Source organism: Denticeps clupeoides, chromosome 4 (assembly GCF_900700375.1).
Source record: "Denticeps clupeoides chromosome 4, fDenClu1.1, whole genome shotgun sequence".
NCBI classification, from domain to species: Eukaryota; Metazoa; Chordata; class Actinopteri; order Clupeiformes; family Denticipitidae; genus Denticeps; species Denticeps clupeoides.
In genome coordinates, this window is record NC_041710.1 from 26,776,261 (window position 1) to 26,797,848 (window position 21,588).

The following is a 21,588-nucleotide window of genomic DNA, read 5'->3' on the forward strand; positions in this document are numbered from 1 at the left end:
GTAAAAATATATAATTGTTTTTTGCTAAGTTGCCTAATAATTATGCACAGTAATAGTCACCTGCACACACAGATATCCCCCTAAAATAGCTAAAAATAAAAACAAACTAAAAACTACTTCCAAAAACATTCAGCTATGATATTAAAGAGTTTTTTGGGTTCATTGAGAACATGGTTGTTGTTCAATAATAAAATTATTCCTCAAAAATACAACTTGCCTAATAATTCTGCACTCCCTGTAGTTATCAAAACCTAGAGAGCAGCACTGATCCTTAATCAATAATCAATTTACCTTTCATAGACCCGGGACCCTCCTGGCCAGCAGAAATGGCTTTTGCCGTCAAATGATACCCCCCCATCTAATTTATTAATTTATTTTTAAGGGTCTTTTAAGGGACCTGCGTGACGCTCAGCCTCCAGCCACGAACTGACCCAAATAGCCCAGCGGCGCTTAATGAACCTGCTAGCGAGTCGCAGGAAAATGGGACACAGGATTCTCCCCGCACGTCGCGAATCAGGCCACAGGCTGAGCGCGTTCACACTTGCGTCACACAGAAAGTCCCGCCGTAGTCATGCTTCAGGTTTACTCAGAGCAGCACAGAGGGACTACTCTGACACACAGTAATTTACACATACAAATCGATATGCAATATAGACAATTTAACCATATTAGACATACAGTACAGGCCAAAAAGCGTTTTCTTTATTTTCATTACCATTTACGTTGGTAGATTCTCACTGAAGGCATCAAAACTATGAATGAACACATGTGGAGTTATGTACTTAACAAAAAAAGGTGAAATAACTGAAAGCGTGTTTTATATTCTAGTTTCTTTGCTCTGATTACTGCTTTGTACACTCTTGGCATTCTCTCGATGAGCTTCAAGAGGTCGTCACCTGAAATGGTTTTCCAACAGTCTTGAAGGAGTTCCCAGAGGTGTTTAGCACTTGTTGGCCCCTTTACCTTCACTCTGCGGTCCAGTTCACCCCAAACCATCTCGATTGGGTTCAGGTCCGGTGACTGTGGAGGCCAGGTCTCCACTTTTTGTTAAGTACATAACTGTACTGTAAGAAATAAGAATCAACCAATTCTAGCCAATAACCTTCAACCACACTTACTACCATTGTGTCCCTAAGCAAGACACTTAACCCTGAGTGTCTCTTGGGAGGACTGTCCTCGTAAATGCTGAATGTAAGTCGATAAATGCTGAAGATGTAAATGAAAGTGTCAGTCAGAAAGATCAGAATTTTTTTTAGTACCGGATCTGTCCTGAACTATGATGACCCCGGTCATTTGATATTTACACCTGTAGCTCCACCTCTGTGGTGAATAAGTCCACAATGGACGCTCTCCCCTTTTGCTTTCTGTACAAAGACTCTCGGCTCTAGTGTCCCAAGTTGTGACTGCTGTACATGCAGGACGTGTCACACGCGGCCAAGGGACATGATTGACAGGCAGGGCCACTTGACATTTTGTGCCGTTTGTGTGCAAGCACGGCACAGAAATCGATAGGTGGTGATTATGCTTTGTTTGCTCTGGATGACTGACCAAATGGCGCATAATTAATGAGTCGAATCGTCATATTTCCCATGAAGGCAGCGGCGTCCGGCTTCTCATCCAGGCCATTCACCTTCGCTGCGGGACTGATGTTCAAATGTCTAATTGAGTGTGGCATCAATAAATAAACACACCAACAAACAAATCCGTGTGCCGCCACTCTTTGCGTTGCAGCATTCATTGACTATAGGATCGCTGGGAAAAAAAAGACATGAGTGAAAGACACACAGCTCTCTTGGGTGAAATGTTGTAAATTTTACTCAATAATTTATTTTGTTGGCAAACAACTTTTCACTGTTACAACAAATATTAGTTATGATATCATTCAACTCCCAAACTCATACAAAATAGTAGAATAAATAATAATCATTAATTACTGTAGTACTGATGAGAGTAAAAAAAAAAGGATCAGTGCGTTTTTTTTTTTTTTTTTTTTTTTATGTCACGTCTGGTCGTCTTCCATTAAGTTTGGGATTTTTTTATTATTTTTTTTCCAAGAAAAAAACAACAACAAACAGAATCATATCCTTTGGGATGTCGACTTTTTGGTGTGAGGGAAGTAATCGTTTGTATGTGCAAGCTACTGTCTACCCAGTCTCTCCACCCAATCAGTGTTTATCCCTTCCGGGTAATCTCAAACTAAATTTCTGTCTTTTATTTGCTTCATTTCGTGTGATATGCCGGTGTGCCTGTTTGAGAGTCTTCTGGCCTATGAACACATCGTTCTCGGTACGTGAAAATAAAACACCACTAAGTTCTGTGCTCTACGAATGTGCGGGTGTCCAGTCACTTGCTAAGTTAATATGATTTGCATGTCACAGCTTTAAAAAAAAAAAACCCAAAAAACATTTCAATGTTGTAGCTGAGCCACGTGTCCCTTTTAGATTACGTCTACTTTAGTAGAAAACAAAGGTATAATAAGTACAGTAGGGAAATAAAAAAGTGATGAATGCACTGGGGTGGAGCTTGTTCTGTTCTAAGCAGGAGAGAAAGAGAGAGAGAGAGAGAGACAGAGAAAGAGAGCAAGAGGGACAGAGAGATAGAACAGATGATAGAGAGCAAGGATCACTCCTAGTGGCACTGTACGGTTAAAAAAATGTAAAATAATGGAGTGTCAGAGAACAAAAAATACGTTTCTAGTAATATACACGATCGGACAAAAGAAAAAAGACGGAGCCAAAAATGAAAAAAACATGAAATGCATATTATCATATGCAGCCTTTGTATCTGTACATTTTACATAGAAATTCATTATATTTCTTTGCAGTTTTTGTATTACCTTTTTTTCCCAGTAACTGAAAGGCATATGAAAAAAGAAATGGGGGTAAGATTAGATGCGTGCTCAGTCTGTGATTATAAAATGCTTTTCCTTGTGGTGTTCACTCACGTTGGGAAGAAAGGAAAATTGAGAAGGAAAGAAAAAAGTTTTTTTAAAGAAATAAAACGCTGATTTAAAAACTTGCAGGAATGTGCGAGGAGGAATGCAGCAGTTCAACAGTAAGGAAGAAATGTGTAGTATGATACATATGTTTATGTTTTTGTGTAATTTTTTCCCATGTATATCATACATACTCCGTATGGCAGGTAGCCTGAACTCCTCTCCAATCTCTCTGCAAAGCGCTGTCCAGCACCTTAATCAAATCCGTCAGTGGGACAAAACTCCGCAGCTGACTTGTTTTTCTCGGTGAGCTCCTCCGTGCGGAGCCGTTCGGGGGTCCGGGCGTGGAGCGAACCAGTCGGCAGACAGGAAATGTTGAGTTCAGCGAAGAGAAAAAGAAAAACGGATCACGCCAGACAGGTGTCCACTGCCGAGGTGGGAACGCGGGTACGTGTCAACATCCAGACAATGTCTCTCGATGCGTCCGGACCACCCTCCTCGTCTCGCAGCCCCATGCCCTGAATGTCATGGTTTCGTGGTTCTAAGGTGTAGGGTAGGATGCCCTGGTCCTCGCAGGATTGGGACAACACACGTACACACTTGCGCATAAACACACACGCATATACACACTCACACACACCTTGGGTAGTCCAGTGGCCCAGGTACCTGCCTATAGGCTTGTCACCAGGTGGGAGGGGTCCTGTGGGGGCTCCTCTGGGGACGAATCCTCTTTCTCGGGGGCCACGATGAACCCGTCGCTGCTCCCGCGGCCCATCTGGTAGTAGTTGTGCAGGTCGTGGACGTGGTTGCGGGAGCCCAGGTTGGGCATGCTCTTGTAGTAAACGTCCTCGGCGTCCATGCTGCCGCCGCTCTTGCCGTTGGGCAGCTGCAGGTCGCTGCCTTCCTCCTCGTCCTCCTCGTCCTCCTCGTCCTCGTCGTCGTGGATGCCGTTGATCATGTCGCTGTGCGGGAGGTCGGTGAGCGCCGGCATGCTGGTGTACAGCGAGTCCCTGTGCGGCAGCGCCGGCGAGTGCGAGTGCGCCTGCGAGCCGGCGGCCTCGGCCGAGTGGTCGTTGGTGAGCAGGGGGAAGAAGCTCTCGTTGTTCTCCTGAGCCGGGAGCCTCCGTCTGGTGGAGAAGGTGTGCAAGGTTTGGTGCTGGTCGGGCGGGGGGTGGGGCCTCGGGGGCAGCAGCGGCGCCTGCGACTCCTCCCGGATGATGTCCAGGCCGAGTCCGCCGGCCTCGTCGTGGGGGAATGCCGCAGGGTTGTCCAGGACCATGCCGTCGTCCTTGCTCCCGCCGCCTCCGCTTCCTGCTCCGCCCAGGGTGGAGGCGGCGCCCACGCTGCCGCCGTTGCCGATGTTGTTGACCATCTTGTTGACGAGGTTGCGGCTGTGCTCGCTGGGCCGCTGGTCGTGGTTGTTCAGGTAGGACGGGATGTAGTTGGAGGCCAGTTCCTTGAGGATCTTCTTCTCCAGCGTGGTCTCCTTGTGCGTGTTGTACCCGCGGTCGATGATCTGCACGCAGTCGCTCAGGTACTCGCCGACGGGCATGGTGTAGCTGTTCACGTGGTTGCCGTTAAGCGGCAGCGTGTCCATGACGCTGGAGTCTCGCACGTTGTTGAGGATTCCTTCTGGAGGCAAGACAAAAGATTTGGGTTTGAGCCGGGATAACCCCCCCCCCTCCTCCTCCCGGATAGAGAGTACATTAACCGTCCGGACCGTGACTAGCTTGGATGGATGTGAGAGAAAGCCCCTCCACACGTGGTTCCAATCAAACTACCTCCCACTTTTCTTACGTAATTACGTCCTGCTAGAAGGACTTCTTTCAATGTTATTTTCTTTGGCAGATATCAAAATAAGTATTATGTCTGACTCAAGGCAAAAAAAATAATATATATATACACACACACACACACATAAATGACACTGTAACACTGTGTGACAATAGAAACAAGACTTTCAGGCACGGATAAAAGACAAACACAAGTAAATAAATGCTCACTGGCAGGTATGCGCTCTTTTCTCTCACCCGCTGCCGATAGGTGGCTTGTTGATTGGTCGCATATCATTAAGTGCCTGTATTTGTCTCTTAACTGCTACTGTTATTATTATGTTATTATGATACAGATGGGAGCGGCCAGCTGGAGCTGCTCTGGACAAGGAACACGATGTAGAACATATTTATCCAGCACAATACCATAATAAAATGAAACTCATAAGAGTGGCTTTCGAAGAAAAGTTTATCATTTAAAGATTTTTGGAATTGGGCTGATTGTTAAATAATGAATTTTATTGATGGTGAGTGGGTTTTTTGGCAGCCCCGTAGGAAGAGAAGAGAAAGCAAACCCCAGGTCGCTTCACACATGATGCTCAACAGTGATAGGACATGCTACTCGCGTACTTGAGTCTCTGTAGGGAGCTATGGAACAGCGTGGTGGAGAGAAGAGAAAGAGAGAGAGACAGTGTGAGATTACACAGATATTGCACATATGAGAAGACTAAATACACACCCGCTGAGACATGGGCAGACACAACGCACAACGGAGTCCTAGAGACTCCGAAGTGGGACAAACAGTCCCTGCATTATCATCTGATGGCATTACAGAACCAAGGCAATAAAACAGGGTTTTCCATCCACTTGAACTCATACTGAGCTAATATTGCACGGTTGAAGTAATCTTAAAAGGAACTGTGGATTTATATGGAGAACAGTGCATGTTTAAAGAGATTACGAGATATTTAACAAATACTTTCTCGACAAAAAAAAAAAAACACACACACACAATAAAAAAAAATTACTAATAACCAGCACCGGGGAACAATACAACACAACACGAGCCACATATGACAGCACAGCACAAGAGCACAAGAGCTGGTAAGCACACAAATGATGCTACAAAATGTCTGGTACACATGAGTTCCAGCTGGGATGTCAAATTTACTGACGAATATGAGTTTTTTTCAGATTTTCTGAACACTGATGGGATTTGCCTGAACAAATTCCAGCCAATCACTTTTAAAGTTCTCAAATAAATTATTTTAATGGTGCCCGATAGAACGTAAAACAAAAAACATCCTTTTCAAGTGCTGCAAAAATTGCACAGGAAGTGCTAGGATTAAGGCTGTAAAATATTTCCACAGCCGCTCCGCCAGCAATCTGTTTTTTTCCATTTTAAAATTGCGTTGGTCCAATTATATTCTGTGCTGTGACAGTTAACCTTAGAGTAACGTAACTTAACAGTTAACCTAACACCCGTTTCATTCTAATATGTCAAAAATTATACAGTCTGGCCCATTATATGTATTGTTGTATGGAAACTGTTCCATATTGCGTGTTCAATGTATTCCACTAGACTAAACTGTATATTTTTAATCCTGGTGGTATTTAAGAAAAAAATTATATTGTCTATTGTATATGGTTCTGGCTGCAGTTGGCCATATACTGGCACCTTCCCGAATATCAGCAGCGTTTTTGCAGTATTATTCCAACACACCTCCGCTGGTCTGTGTTAATAGCCGCAGAGAGCCCAGTGTGTCTTTTAGAACAGTTTTATCTTTCTTTCGTTTTTTTTTTTTTTTTAAATCCCGACTGGTAGTCATGACGACCTTCTTTGAGAGAGAGAGAAAAAAAAAAAAAAAAAAAAGAAATAAAATAAAACCCCGAGTGTCTGCGGAGCTCAGAGAGGTCAGGCGTCCTCCAGCTCGCGCGCAGGCTCGGGACATGGAGAAGACGGCGCTGGCACACCTTGTGTGTTGTACATGCTCACTGAGGGGTTGTTATAGACAGCTGAGTCCCCAAGCAAAGTGTTATAGGGATTGTTAGTGCCATGAGGCCGCAGCAGCGCGTTAGTGATAAGATGGTTTGCCATAGCACCTGCAGCAGCCACAAGGAGACAACAGATCCAGAGACGGGGAATGGGGGAGGGTGGGGGCAGAGAGAGAGAGAGAAGGGGGGGGGGGACAGGAAGGAACAAGTGAGAAAGAGAGAGAGAGAGGGAGAGAGAGAGAACATGGAGAGATCCGTCAGGAAGATGCAAAAAAATAGGAGGATTCATCATGTACAACATTCCGTTCTGAACACACATAAATATACAGGAAACAGCACGTGAACATCAGGCTGTAACAGCTGCGTGAGGAAGGACCATGACATCATCTGTGAAAGAAAAAAGGCCAGTTGCACCAGTCTTTACAAATGCTTCATGCAGCTACCATGCAGTCTTTACCGCCTCTTTATGCATACAACACGCAAGTGCACTTCAGCGGGCGGGGCAAGGTCAGCGTTTTATCCCTTTTTTTTTTTTCCACCGGAACTGGCCGGTTGTATAGGGCCACACGTGGGGGTGGGCAGGGTCAATTCATCCCTGATAATATGCTGCCAAAATAAATAATATAAAAAAAAACCTCACCTGCCCTGACTAAAATGAAGCAAGAACAAAGCTGGCTGAAGTCGGGGCCCTGGACAAATTTACAAGACACAGCGAAGCATGTGCCATGGCAACAAGCTGCATTCGGGAAAAAAAAAAAACGGGAGTTGGCCATTTGGCTTTTCTGGGTCGCTCCTCTTCATGCAAAGGGAGGGGATTTGGACCGGGCTACTCCAGCTACTTCGAAGGCGGACGTTAATAGCACTTGCGGAAAATGAATGTGATTTCCTGAAATTAACGGCCGCTCACTGAAAGACTATTTCATATTTTAAAAGCCCAAAATGGTGCTTCGCTGTCATCAAGGCTGATTTCTTTTTGTTGTTCTACTGGCACTGCAATTCGGCAAACTCTACCTGTCCTAAGTGAGAGATGGAGATATAAAGGAGAGAAAAAAGAAGACGGGGAGTGCATATGAGAGACGGAGGGAGGGAAATCGAGAGAGAGAGAGCGAGGGCGGGAGAGAGTCCTTGGACAGGCTCAGTAAGTGCATAATTATTCACATCCTGACACTCACACTCTCACTCCAACATCAATCTGTCACACTAACAGCTTATTAGTGTCGTGGAAATCCGGCACATCACCCAGATTTAGAGCGTATGGAGGCCAGGGCAGACTGCTCCATCACCGGGCACAGAATTTCCAGTGCCACACCCGTCTCCTGTCATTAGCATGCCAATGAGCTTGCAGAGGTGGCCATGCCGATGCGTGCATGTTTACATCCGATTTGCTTCAGCATGTGCTGACGGCACCGTCCTAGGACGAAAATGTGCAGAGCCGCGACTCGGGCTGCACCAGCTCTCCTCTCAGTAGGTAAGTGAATAAGTGAGTAATTTAATAAAGAGGTCTAATGTGTGGGCTATTGAAGCAATTCAATGCAAATGAATGCAATAGGCTCAAGGTGGGAGGAAATGATCTATGTAACCACAGCAATTTTACTCATGGTAAAGTTAGGTTTTTTAGCATTTGATTTTTTTTTTATTTTCTTGAGACTGTGGTGTGATGCATGATCTACCTGTTTACACGTTGAAACATATTATCAAAACTTCCTTTGAAGTACTGTAATTCATTGAGTGTTGTGGTTGCCTAGCAACATGTCAATCTAGAAAGACAAAATATAAAAGCAGCCAGAAAAGCCCTTTAATTCAAGTGTTATCAGGATATTGAGTTTTTATAATGTCAAATAAATAGATAGATGTGTCCTCTGGATTTAACCATCACCCTTGGTGAGCAGTTGGCAGCCATGACAGGTGCGTGTGTGGAGATGGTGCTTTGCTCAGTGGCACCTTGGCTGCTTGGGATTCAAAACAGCAACCTTTACGGTTCCTTACCCGCTAGGGCAACTTTTCATGGCTGCCCACTGCTCACTATGGAGCTGAGTTAAATGCAGAGGGCACATTTCGTTGAGTTCACCGTGTGCTGTGCTTCAAGATGACAATCACTTCACTTTCGCCTTCAATATGGCTTAGCCAATCAGATTTAAGAAGCAGAGGAAATGTACATTTTTCTCATCTTTTATATTCAGCTTTTTGTTTTGTCTCACAGCAACTCAACAATTCAACAATGCAGCATTCTGGGGGGATTTTGCACTGGCCGGAGCTCTAATGTTTTCACAGAATGTAAATAATGTGTTTAAGGCCGTCCTCAGGAGGAGGCGTAGCAGTGCTTTGTTGACGTTGGCCGCAACCCACTGGGTATAATTTCCATTGTTAACATGGTCTCAGCAGACCATGCTACAAATACGAATCCTGTGGTTTCAGACTGGTTTGGCAACAACAGAATTAATTGGATGAGCTGATCATGTGAAAGATTATTCCGGAGAAATTCACAAAGTATTGTTGTCCTAACGGAAAACGGCGAAAAAGGGAAGCTAGAAAGCCGCAGACCAGCTAATTCACCTCTGTTTAGAGTTGCTGAGCTGTTCATTTCTCCTGAGATGAAGGAGGATTCCGTCTGTTTCCTCACCGTGTCGTTCCACATCCGGCGGATTCGGCTCTGGAAATTAGAAAGGGAGAAGAGACAGGGTCAAGGCACTGAATTCCCCTCCCCATCTTCTCTGCCATGGAAATGTGCCGCTCTGGTCTCTGCAAGCCCGTGGTGAAAGGCAGACTGAACCATGGGCCTGAACTCTGGGCTGGGCTTTGGAGACCCCAGCCAGGCTGATCGTACATCACGCTGGCACAGAAGAAGTGAGCTGAGAGGGGCGGCAACAGCTCGCTTATTAGAGGCGCTTTGCTACCAAAACTCAAACTAGGCACAGGGGTACCGCGCTGGAAGTGGAGGACAAAGTGAATCTTTAAGAATGCGTCGTCGCGGGAGATTGTCTGTGTTCTCAAGGCCCTGTGATTTATATTGTACACTATGGTGTGACATTTAAGCACAGTTCAGTGGAACTTAATATATCAAAGCATAAATACCCGAGGAGCTTCGGTGTGCAGGAGGTTAATTGTCTTTTTAACTATGCTGCATACACACACTCACACACTCACACTTACACACACAGCAGTGTGCGTGCATGCTGTGGTGATTGTAGTTTGTCAGGCAGTAGGGAGTGTTGTGTGGTTTGTGTGTTGAATAACCTGGTAGTATACTACTACTATAAAAAAAAAAGTGAAATGTGTCCTCTGCTTTTAACCATCACCCTTGGTGAGCAGCGGGCAGCCATGACAGGCGCCCGGGGAGCAGTGTGTGGGGACGGTGCTTTGCTCAGTGGCTCGATCAGGATTCGAACCGGCAACCTTCTGATTACGGGGGCCGCTTCCTTAACGCACGACTAGGTCACCACTGCCCCTAAAGCAGCAACGTGTGTGTCTGTATGTGTAAGTGTTACACCTATTACGCAGCATTGTGCAGGTGGAATAATTCTCGGGAATTATTTCTTGCGAGGAAAGACTGTATGTGAGAGTGTCAGTCTATGTCATTTGCTGAGTGTAAAGCCTCGCTAATCTTGTGCCCTGGGTGCACATACTCTAGGTAAATGTGCTCTGTAGTTCTGTGGCTGGACGCCGCCCATGGCGTAATGTGAGGCTCCGGTTCTGCGTGTGTGTGTGTGTGTTCTTTCCAGAGTCAGTTACGTGTCTCATTACATAATCAACAAATCATTTTTAGCATTGTCTCTGTGAATAAAATGTTTGCGAGGGTGAAAGTGATTGTTTTCGTCATTGTGATGCACAGCTGCGAAACGTGCCCAAAAGCCATGCGCCTGTCATGGCTGCAGTGGGCAGCCATGACAGGCGCCCGGGGAGCAGTGTGTGGCGGATCGGGATTTGAGCCCACAACCCTTCGGTTACGGGTTGGGCGGTATAGCAAGTACGGTGTGTCTGTGTGTGCCTCTGTTCTATACCTGTGGCCGTAAAGTGGATGCGTGTTATATTTGGCGTGTTTATGCCAGTGTGCGCTACCTGTGAGGCTGTCGAGTAACGTGGCGTGCGGGCCGTGCTGTTCTTGCTGGAGGTGGAGATGGTCGACTCCACGCTTTTCCCGCTGCAGCAGTGGGTTCGCAGGCATCTGCCGTATTCCTTGCGCACCTGTGAGCCAGAGCAACACCTTGGATTAGTGTTCACTCACTCCCCATTAACTCCTTCCTCACCTAGTTTTTCACGCGCAACCTCAGCCATACGAAAAAAAACACACTATTAATCCAAACAGTGTCATCGTTATTAAACTCTCTAATGTGGACGGATTTATCAGCGTAGCGATCCCAATCCATTCCATTCCATACAAATGCCTAATTGCTTTTTAATGATATTACGCTGGCTGATATCTTCCACAACGCGTTCTGCTTATACGGCCGGGATTCTGCAGTGTCGCGTCCCACGACTCCGGGGCTGGAGTGACTTCCCCCAAAACATTCCGGGTACGACACAGCGCTACAGTCAAAATAGCATTTACATGCGCACGACTTAATCGCCCACGCGCCCTCATATCTGCGTGAAACCAGAGCCCCACAACAATCCCCTCGGAGCAGCAGATGATGGATGGGCTGCAGAAACCGCATATTTCCCATATTGTTTAGACCATTAGCCTGCTGGAACGGAAAAAAAGGACGATAGTTGCGTTACTAAAGGCTAAATGGGACATTGTAACTCGAAGCCCGACACTAAGGGCCGTTAACAGGATATGAGCGTGTTTACAGAACTGTTTATTGGGTTGCTGAATAGCTGCTAATTTGTGGTTAATGGACTGATGACAAGTGCTGACACAGCAGTTAAGTGCTCGCTGTCCGTTTGGACCCGCATTTTGGCGCGTATATTTCCCATGCGAAAGAGCCCTAATTGTCCAAATAAAAGGAGTGCCTCACCCGTCGCTCCCATACCATGCTGACGAGCGTAGAAAAAGCCACGCTAGTTGCGGGCGATCAGCGGTTAAGCCTGGAAGTGGGGCTGACCGCCAGCGTGGTGATTAGCCGTACCTTTTTCTGCAGAATGCAGTGGAATATGAAGATGAACATCCCCTGCAGCGAGTTGAAGATGGTGAAGAGGTAGGCCATAATGACCGTGCTCTCGTTAATGTACATTAAGCCGAAGGCCCAGGTCAGGCCCAGCAGACAAAGGAGAGCGATGGCGCCGATCACCCAGGACCTGGAAAGGGGGGGACAAAGGACACAGTTAACATCAACACCAAACCCGAACCCTACCCTGGCACTGGAGGTGCTACGTTAATGAATTCTCACGTCAGGGGGGCTTATGGGCCGATGTGGACACGTGATGCTGTCTCACCATGAACCTCGTGGGCTCTCATCATTTTTACAAAAAGTCAAATGCCACTCCAGCCCCCGCACTAATGTATCAGGGGTCTGTACTTAGTGGCGACCATTGACTTCAATTTAAAAATGTCATTTTGCCTCAAAGGTCGCGCTGGCCCGCCTGTCTCATTTATTAATTTGATTAGTGAACTTTCAGGCAGTGAGCAGGGTCGGCATGGACGAGAGGAGATAGGTGGCGGCTACGGACCGTATAGCGGCAGCAGCGCTCTAATAAGTTCATCTCGTGTTCATCTCTAATAAAATCTTGACTTCGTCCTCTGTGGGCCCATACAAGGTTACACTGCCGCGGGTCAGTGGTATTGATGAAGATAAAGACCCGGCGCAGGCAGATGATAATGGTGATCTGCTGATGTTGTTCTTCTGTGCTGCCGTAAAAAAAAAAAAAAAAAAAATCTATGTCTGGATAAAACACTTTCTTTCTTTTGCAGTTTATTTCTTCATGTATTCCTGCAGGTGGATGTGGCTGCAGTGAGTTTCTGGCCCAAATACACTGGCCGAAAAAAAAAAGGACACAGAGAGGAACTTACAAGCAAAGAAATTCTCAGTCCGTCCAGGATTTCTCAGACTTTCTGAAGGTTGATGGGGCCAAAAGTGCCAGATGATTTCTGTTTTTTTTAAATGGCAATGCATGTTGTGATGTTTTTCTGCATTTTTGTTAGAAAATGAAAATGTTTTTTGTTTCTTTGTATAATTCTTTTAAAGCCAGTGGCAGCTTGTTCCGGTGAGAATTAAACAGTCAGAATTTAGAAGTCAGTTCTGTTGACAAATGTGAGACATTTGTGTCACACTTCTGGCTTCCCAGTCTGCGATAGTGTGTGTGAGTGTGTGTGAGTGTGCACACATATGGTGCTGTACCGTCAATGGCATTTTGTGATTTTGTACATGTGATGATGGGCTGTTCCCAATTAGTCAGAGGATGCACAAAAATGTAAACATTTTCATAAACATTTGTAATATCTGATCAGATTCATAAGTGCATCCATCACATAATCACATGACAACTCCGGTCTCCTGTGTGCATGTGTGTGTATGTGCGGTTGCAAAGGTTTGGTGATGTATGCCTTTTGCTTATTGGTCCAATTTGCAGGAAAGTTTGCTGTGATTGGACAAAACTGAACAAAAGTGTCCCAGAATTCACAGGGGCTGGTTGAATCTGCTTTAATTTATTGCGATTCCGACATCCTGGAGGGACTGGATTCTGTCTCATACAGTCTACAGCTGTCACAAAACACAGCAAGGAAGCGAGACACAGCACCTGAGCACATGAAAGCGAGAGGATGAAAGAGAATGAAAGTTCTGGAGTGCAGGAGGGTCGGAGGGAAGGACAGGTTGGAGGGGAAAAAAAAAAGAAAAGAAATGAGAGAGTGAAGGCAGATAGGAAAAGTTGATTGATTTGCTCCTCTATGGCACCACTGAGGCAAGACATAACTTTCCAATAAAACCTAGAGGAAGACTTAGATTAATCCTGGTAGCCGGGCCCTGTTCATAAATCTGGATTAGTCTCAGCGCGCTGCGAACACTCAGGTAATAAGATATCACAGACAGACACTACAGGCACCGTTAGCGCTATAACCTTGTGGCCTTGGGTGTTCTCTAGTGGGTAGGGTGTTAGCACAACAGCGCATAGGTGAAAGCTACAGAACCACATAAAGGGGGAAAGCAAAGCTGGGGCTCCACTAGAATTATTTGCGTGATTCTTTGAGCGGGAATTATAGAGACCCTTACCGGTGCCAATCCACAACAAGACACGTGTCAATGAGCGATGGCTAAAACCAAGAAAAAAAAAAGAGGCTGTGCAGAGGGGGAAAAATAACCAAGAAAATGAAAGGAAGAACAACAGTAATAAGCAGAGAAACTCAAGATATGAGATAAACTGAAAATAAAGATGAAATGCACATGCAGCTGAGAACGGAATGTCTCCCCGGCGATGTGGAACATTTGGTGTGGAAGAAAAAACAAAAAAAAAAAACTAAACGACAGATACTTGGATACAAGCGCCATTGCTCAAAATAGTCGGAAGCCTTATTTCCATGACAAAGCAGAAACAGAACACAGCGATAGGCGGTGAAGTCATGGACGAGGTCTCAGTTTAGAACGCAGATCGTTCTATCTTGGTCCCCCATTTGCTCAATTTAGATTTTTTTTTTTTACGTTTTTGCTGTGCTCTCAATTGAGGCCACGTTCAAGACTGAGCGTCACCCAACTTGTGAACATTAAGCAAAACAACGGTGAGTTAAATGAAAAAAGCCAAGTAACCCAGATTGCAGTTCTATTCCCCCATGGTCTGAAAGGGTTCGGGCTGTTTAAGTTAAACCATGTGGACGCAGAGCAGACTTCAGGAAACTTTCCCAATGGACGTTTCTGAGGAATACGGGGGAAATTTCAAAATGATAGAAACGATGAGGAAGATTAAGTAATGGCAGCAGCGCAGAGACATAAATGCCCACTGAGGACCCAAAGAAATCAAAGGCGCTTAAGGCAGTGCAGACAAGATGAAGTCTTACTTAATGTTGTCCAGACAGCCGGAGTCAGGCTTCAGGATGGTGGTGTGGTGGAACATCTTGTAAAGGGCTATCCCTAGGAAGATAACGTTCAGCTGAAATGACAAAAAAAAAACAAAAAAACAGAATTACACAAACGTCTAACCTTCATGATTCTCTCCGTCTATGCAACGCTGTTTGCTTTCTCTGGTTAATGCACACTGATCAGCATCAGCATAAATTCACACACAGATACAGAATTCAACTCCATAAGCATCCTTGCCTTTCAGAGTCAATGCACAAAACTGGGCATCATTTCCTAAAGGACAGATGGAGTGTGTGCACACACACACACAGACACTGTTTAGAGCTTCGCCATCAAATCTCAGCACTCATATCGGCCCACCGTTTCCTTTTTTTCTCAGTTTTCCCGGAAATTTACAGAAATGTCTGATTGCCGGGGCGTTCGGCGCACATCCGCTCTATTTCTGCAGTTATCGGTGACGGCCCGCTGACATTTTGTCATGAGTGGGTATCATGGGCACACGTTGTGACATTCATCTAATTGGCAAAATGTCCTCGTCTGGCCATTATCTGTTTCTGCTGCCTGCCTGAGCCTGGCGCAACCAACAGAGCCGCCTGTAACCCAGCCAATGTGTTTGTCTGTTTCGAGCCGTGAGTAAAATCATTATTAAAAGGGCACAGAGGATACGTCCAGCAGAGGAGAGGAAAGTGTGCGCGTGTGACGTTTGTGCCCAAGATGTGCCCGGGTTTGTCTCCTGAATGCGAAGTGAATGCATTGTCTGCGGTTGTGACAACCTCCACCGTTACACAGACAGTAGGGGCGTTGGGAACCCCTGCTGGGAGTGTTTCCCTCTGGGACCCACTGCCGGGAAACGGCTTACCATAATGATCAGCGTGGCTGGGCCAATGAAGCTCCAGATGAAGTAGGTGTCAAGACGCAGCCAACATCTGTACATGGGAAGAGAGGCGGAGGGTGGGATGTTACCGTCAGCAGGCCCAAGGGCAATCATCATCACACAGTGAGTGACAGAGAATGATAGGCTCTTGACAAAAATGGGTAATAAATAAATAAATAATACATAAAATAATAAAATACCTCCTGCTGGGAGAGGGGGAGGTTTTACAGCGCATGCTTGTATAAAAGCTAAATCATGAGTGCTAACCCCTGCCAAGCTATTTAGGGGCTCAGGTAATTAACACACACACACACACACACACACACACACACACACACACACTTCCAATAGATGTATAACAAACATATAAGGACACACACCCACACACTCATTCGCACACAAATGTGTAATAATTGTACTGTAACCTGTTCAACAGTCTTAAATCGTGCGTATTCAGCAGGCCTAATTAGCCAAACACGCTCCATTATATCCAGACAGATAATTTTAAGAATTACCAGCTCCTATTCAACAAAACCGCTGCTGCAGGTCAGCCTAATGTTCCAGAAAAGCGGGCCTGATTCATGGCTTGTTGGTAAATTATTCATCTTTTTCATATCCAGTGTGGTGAATAGAAATTCCAATGGCTCAGGGCTAGCAATAAGTCAATGCCCATATGTCCAATCTCACCCTGGGACAAAAGAGTGACCTTCAGAGACAGGCTTATATCCCTGTTCTGCTGTTGAGGGGCCTATTTTATCCACAGCACATCTACAACTGCAGCCTCTCTCCCTGGTTTTGTGGTGCCTGTCGGTTTCTGTTCAGCTTTAGCATTAAATCAGACCAAAGGTGCCGGTGCTGGGTGAGCGTAATTACATATCGCATATCACTGTATATGCATCACACATAACATCATGGCCACTGACAGGCGAAAGGAATAACATTGATTATCTCGTCACTATGGCAGCAAGTGAATTGTTGGAAGTGGTAGACCTTACCACCAGAGCTGCATTCTGATCTTTCACAAGTACCATTGGTTCTCATTGGTTCTAGATCCTGAAATGAATCCTTCTTATTTTCAGTGTTCAGTATGTTCCAGTATTCTAGTGTAGTTACAAAATGTACCATTATTTTACGTTTTCTAAAAATGTATAGGTTTTGGGGTTTATCGTGTACAAAACCATTAATTACCTGGGAGGTCCGAAGGATGAAATAAAATTGGGGTACAATGGAAATGTACAATAATACAGCTGTATAAATGGCCGAGAATCCAGTCTGATGTATTTATCTCTCAATACCGTGCTGTTTATCTGTGATTATTTGGTCGACACTGAAACCATTCACCAAGACAAATAGTACCATGCTCTCAGGTCTCTGCTTCTGTTACTCTACCCTTGTATCAGCGCTGCACAGCAGTCGGTCAGCGCTGTGGGAATCGTGTCACACGCTAGCCCATCCTGTGAGATTCGCACTCTTATTTTTATTTTTCCTGTTTTGCGGGTGGGGGGTTAATTTAATTTTCGTGATTAAATTGCCTTTATGTGCATGGTTGGGGTGTAAATGATTCTTGAAGGCCGCACGGTATTACATTAGCACATCTTTTGCTTTTTTTTTCCCGGCGGAAAATGTATAACTCGACACTCAGGGAGTTGGACGGGGGTGGTGTGACGTTATGAATAAGGACACATATTTTTCTTCTTTAATGTTCTTGCCAACACTTCCGTCATCTCAGCATGAGGCTCACAGCAGCTTTTTCTCGAGACACGTCTCAAACAATTATCAGTCTGCGGTTCCTTAAACACCTGCATTAAAAACAACACCCCCATAAACGCAGCATTGCACTTGACATGAACTCCTGGGGGGCATTTATAGTATATTTTTATTATTGTAAGATGCAGCTGCAGTGGGTAGATCCATGATCTCATTCTCAAAAAAAATTCTTCAAAAACACCCTAGCCCTTTAAAAAGTTTATTATTTTATGAATAAAAATGATGTGAACTGTATTTGGGTAAGAAGTCTATTCCTTTGTGTGCTATTCTTCTTGTAATGTATGCTTTTCAGTTTTTCTCAGTGTTGTACCCGCTACTTTAAAATGAATTCATCCCTAATGAATGAGCTGCGATCTGAAGAATGTCGAGCTCAAGCTTCAATAGACCTTATAACTGAAGGATGAGGGCAGGAAATAAATAAGAGGAGAAAAATGTGTCCTTAGTTATGACATCAAGGACTTTGTACGTTCGGCTGGACGGCTTCCCCTGACCTCAGCCTGAAGGGAGACCACAGAAGAGCTGGTCTGTACAGGACGGGAGTACAGGGTTACAGTAATGAAACACCATTGGGGACACACACAACAAAACAAAGAGTCACACACACACACACACACACACACACACACACACACAGAAATCCATAAATGAAGTATGTTCACCCGGCCATCCACCTTCTCTATCCAGCAGGGGTGACTCCAGCCAATTACTCACTCCGAGAAAGGAAATGAACTAATCTTTGAATGCATGTTTTGTGTAGCACACATCAATCAGTCGGTTATCTGTCAATTGTGTGACTGTCAGATTGATTTTATTGATTAAGTTGACTAATGACAACCCTTTGGTGGTTCAAATAGCACAGTAATACATTGTCGGAGTGAGAGTAATTTAATGTTGTCCGTTCGGTGTCAGTGAGGATGATATTTATTTCTGTGCTTTTATTTTTTTGCAACTGTCTGATCGATCACCAATATTACAATTAGTTCTGTTCTCTTACTAAGAGAACAGTCACTGTGTGTTGTATGACGTTCAGGCACAAGAGACGTGCATTAAAAAAATTCTGTACATTGCATCACAAACCACTGTGATGCCAGACAACGTAACATGACTAGCTTTTATATGTAAGTCTTATCTTAAAAAACATGAACCTTATTGTATTCTTGTAGAGATTAATACAGGCTACTGTCCTTTTAGGGCATGAAGTAGAGGCACTTTATTTCCCCCCAAAAAAGAAACAGAAAAAACAGTCAATGAAAAAGTAAAGAAAAAGGGGGATAATGTGATGGACTACACAGCAGGACTGAGGAGAGTGAGAGGGCATTGAGACACAAGTGAAGACAATAGGAGACAATTAAGCAATGAGGACAGAAAGGAGAAGCTCATATATAGGCTTCCTGGGGGCTGTCCACGAACTGAACTACAACAGCAACTATTATGGTACAATTTAGACAATGCAATGTAGTTTACATTTTTATGTGAAAATGAGGTGAGGTCAACTGGTCTGAGAATTACTGCCACATACGTGGGCAGCTCCCTCATCATGCCAATATGCACTGCTTCTTCATTTCTCCCTTGAGATCAACAGAGGTGCTATTTATATGCCCTGCTACCTGAGTCTGATCCCCTTAGGGGGTCCTTTATATATAAATGACACAGTACTCAATAAGGGACATGATTACCTAAAATAAGGTGACATCATACAGAGGTGACGAACATGATCACAAAAAATAAAGAGATACAGAACTCTATAAACAAATATATAAATAAATGAGAGATATAGTATATTATTTTAAAATTGGAGAGAAATGTATAATTGAAATTCAGGCCACAAACTGATGTATATAATTTATAGAGTAATTTATATTGAAAATGTTGAAAAATGGATTTTAATGTTCATTCTCTTGATTTAGACTTCTGGAATTCCATGCCACACATGTCCTTCCATCTGCCCTGCACCCCCCCACCCAAAAAAAAAAGCCATGCCAGTAATACTCACACTCTGTCCGTGCCATAACTCCTGTAGTCCACAGCGGCCGAGACCCCCACTATAACAGCCGGCACGCCATAACCCGCCAGGTAGAAGTACTTTGTGCGAGAGTATTCACTCTCAAACACCTCTACCAACATGATGTACAGCTGCACACCTTCCAGAAACATCCATGTGAATGCGGCCAGGAAGAAGAAGTGCAGCAGTGCAGCGAACACTGCGCAGGCAATCTGTGAACACACACATACACAGAATGATGTAAAGCCCCTTTAGAGCAGAGGCGCCTTTCTTTTAATCTGATGTGGCATATGAACTTGAATGTTTTCCCTTTTTAAGGCAGCAGTTCCAAAAAAAAAAAAACCTGGTAAGAAATCCTGAGGTTCCAGGCATTAGGGAATACTCCGTGTCACACCATCGCATTAAACCATACGTCTGGGTAAAAATGCAGAACTGAGCTCAGCTGATGGCCTGCATGTATACAGCAGAGAAAAAAACACTCTGCACAATTTGGAATTCCTTATCAATCGAAGGCAACTGAATGCTTGCTAATGCCACTGCTGGCACACTCGAGAAATAAGGGGAAAGAAAGGCTAATTGGACATTTTCCCCCTCTCGTTTAGTTGGAAATTAGTTTCACAAAAAAAAAAGTCCTTAATTTTCTTTCTTTCCACCAGGCAAGCAGATAATAAAGCAGTCCAACAAAAATGATTAATATGTGGATTATCCAAAAACAGTCATCTGACCCTGCATTTTTATGCTTTTTTTAGTGCAACACAAATTATTTCAAATCGATGGGTGCATTTGCCATGATACTAAGTGCATGTATACAATATACACATGAAAGAAAGGCAGCGCAGCAATATGAGGCAAGTGACCCCAAATCAAGGATACAGGAAAAAGAAGTAAACTCATTCAGTCATATTCAAGAAAATATGAAATGGTAAGAATGCAGTTAAAAGCATGTGAACAGATAAGAATGCATTTAAGCTCTTGAAGAATAAAACTTGCCAAAAGCGAGTGGTCCTCAGCTTGTGCCTTAATCGAAGGCTTAATTTACCAAATACAATTTAAAGCAACACTGAAGCCATTAATCAACACTGTTCAGAAGCGGCTCCTCTCCCCAAGGTCTCGCCTGAGATGGACGCTAGCACAATGGAATCATTTTACTGTGGCTGGACGAGACATTTTGGAACAAAAGCCTCTGTGCTCTCTGAGCCATGGACCATGTGAGTTGTTATTGGTGCCAGGTTCCAAGCGAGTATCTGTCAGTGGCCATGCCCCTGACGTTTTCAGAGTCACATCCCTGCCAGACCACATCAACCCACGTTCTGCCTGGATTACCTGTTCACTCTCGTCACTCAAAGTGCAGATCACACAACGAAACGCGGCATCTGCATTTGCCCCAGCCTTCGCTAGGCCACCACTGGCCCCTCTCTGGGGACTGTCTTCATGTCGGAACAGAATGCAAGCGAACAAGATATTAATGATCGAGTCTTTAGGTGAAGCTTCGCTTTGCTCCCCTTTGACAGGTAGCTGGGAAGCTCATAATGACAAATGCGTCCCCTGTGCCGAGACTGATCGCGGCACGGTTCAAAAACAGCACATGGCCTCGATGGAGGCTGCGCCTGTGCGCACTGTAATTATGCGACGGGCGCTTTTCCTTTAAATGCTCTTCTTGCTTCTTTTCTTTTGAACTCTCTCACCGGGTGACGCACAAGAGCATTTCGAGTGTGTGCCACGAGAGCAGCATTTAGATTTCCTGATGGAATTAGCAGATTATCCTCCTTTTTTTCCCTCTGAGGCGCAGCGGAGGAGCGAAAGCGGGGAGGGAGGAGTGAGGGAAGGGTCAGAGTGATACGGAGGAGTGGTAATTAACAGCGCGGGCAGGCGGGCGATACAGCGACGCGAGCGTGTGTAATAACGCCGGGCGGCAGGCACTGCCGATGAGTGGTGTTTGAGAGGGTTTGACAAATTTGGATTGTGTTGGGTGTTGAATGACGTATCTGAGAGATGCTGGCCAGAACTGTGGCTTTCGATGATGTTGAAAGATGTTCAGTGGCGTGGTTTTTCTGAAGGGTGTTTGCCGGTGTTGAGTGGAGGCGGGAGGAGCAGGATATTCTTCGCATCTGTTTGCCACTCTGTACCCTGGACGATTTTTGTGAACATCCAAGTGACACTATACCGGTATGAAGATCAGATTTGGATTACAAAGCACTGGTGCACAACAGTGTCGGATAAATTTCATGATAAGGTCTTGAGCCAAGATGGCTGCCACCAAAATGGTAGTTTCCTGCTCAGCCAACACTAAGAACCCC

General features: G+C 44.9%; 1 pseudogene; it reads right to left on the reverse strand.

Moving 5' to 3' along the window:
• Positions 1–1,973: 1,973 nt before the first annotated feature.
• The window catches only part of LOC114788405 (adhesion G protein-coupled receptor L3-like), a 41,078-nt pseudogene continuing 21,463 nt past the window's right edge, over positions 1,974–21,588 (reverse strand).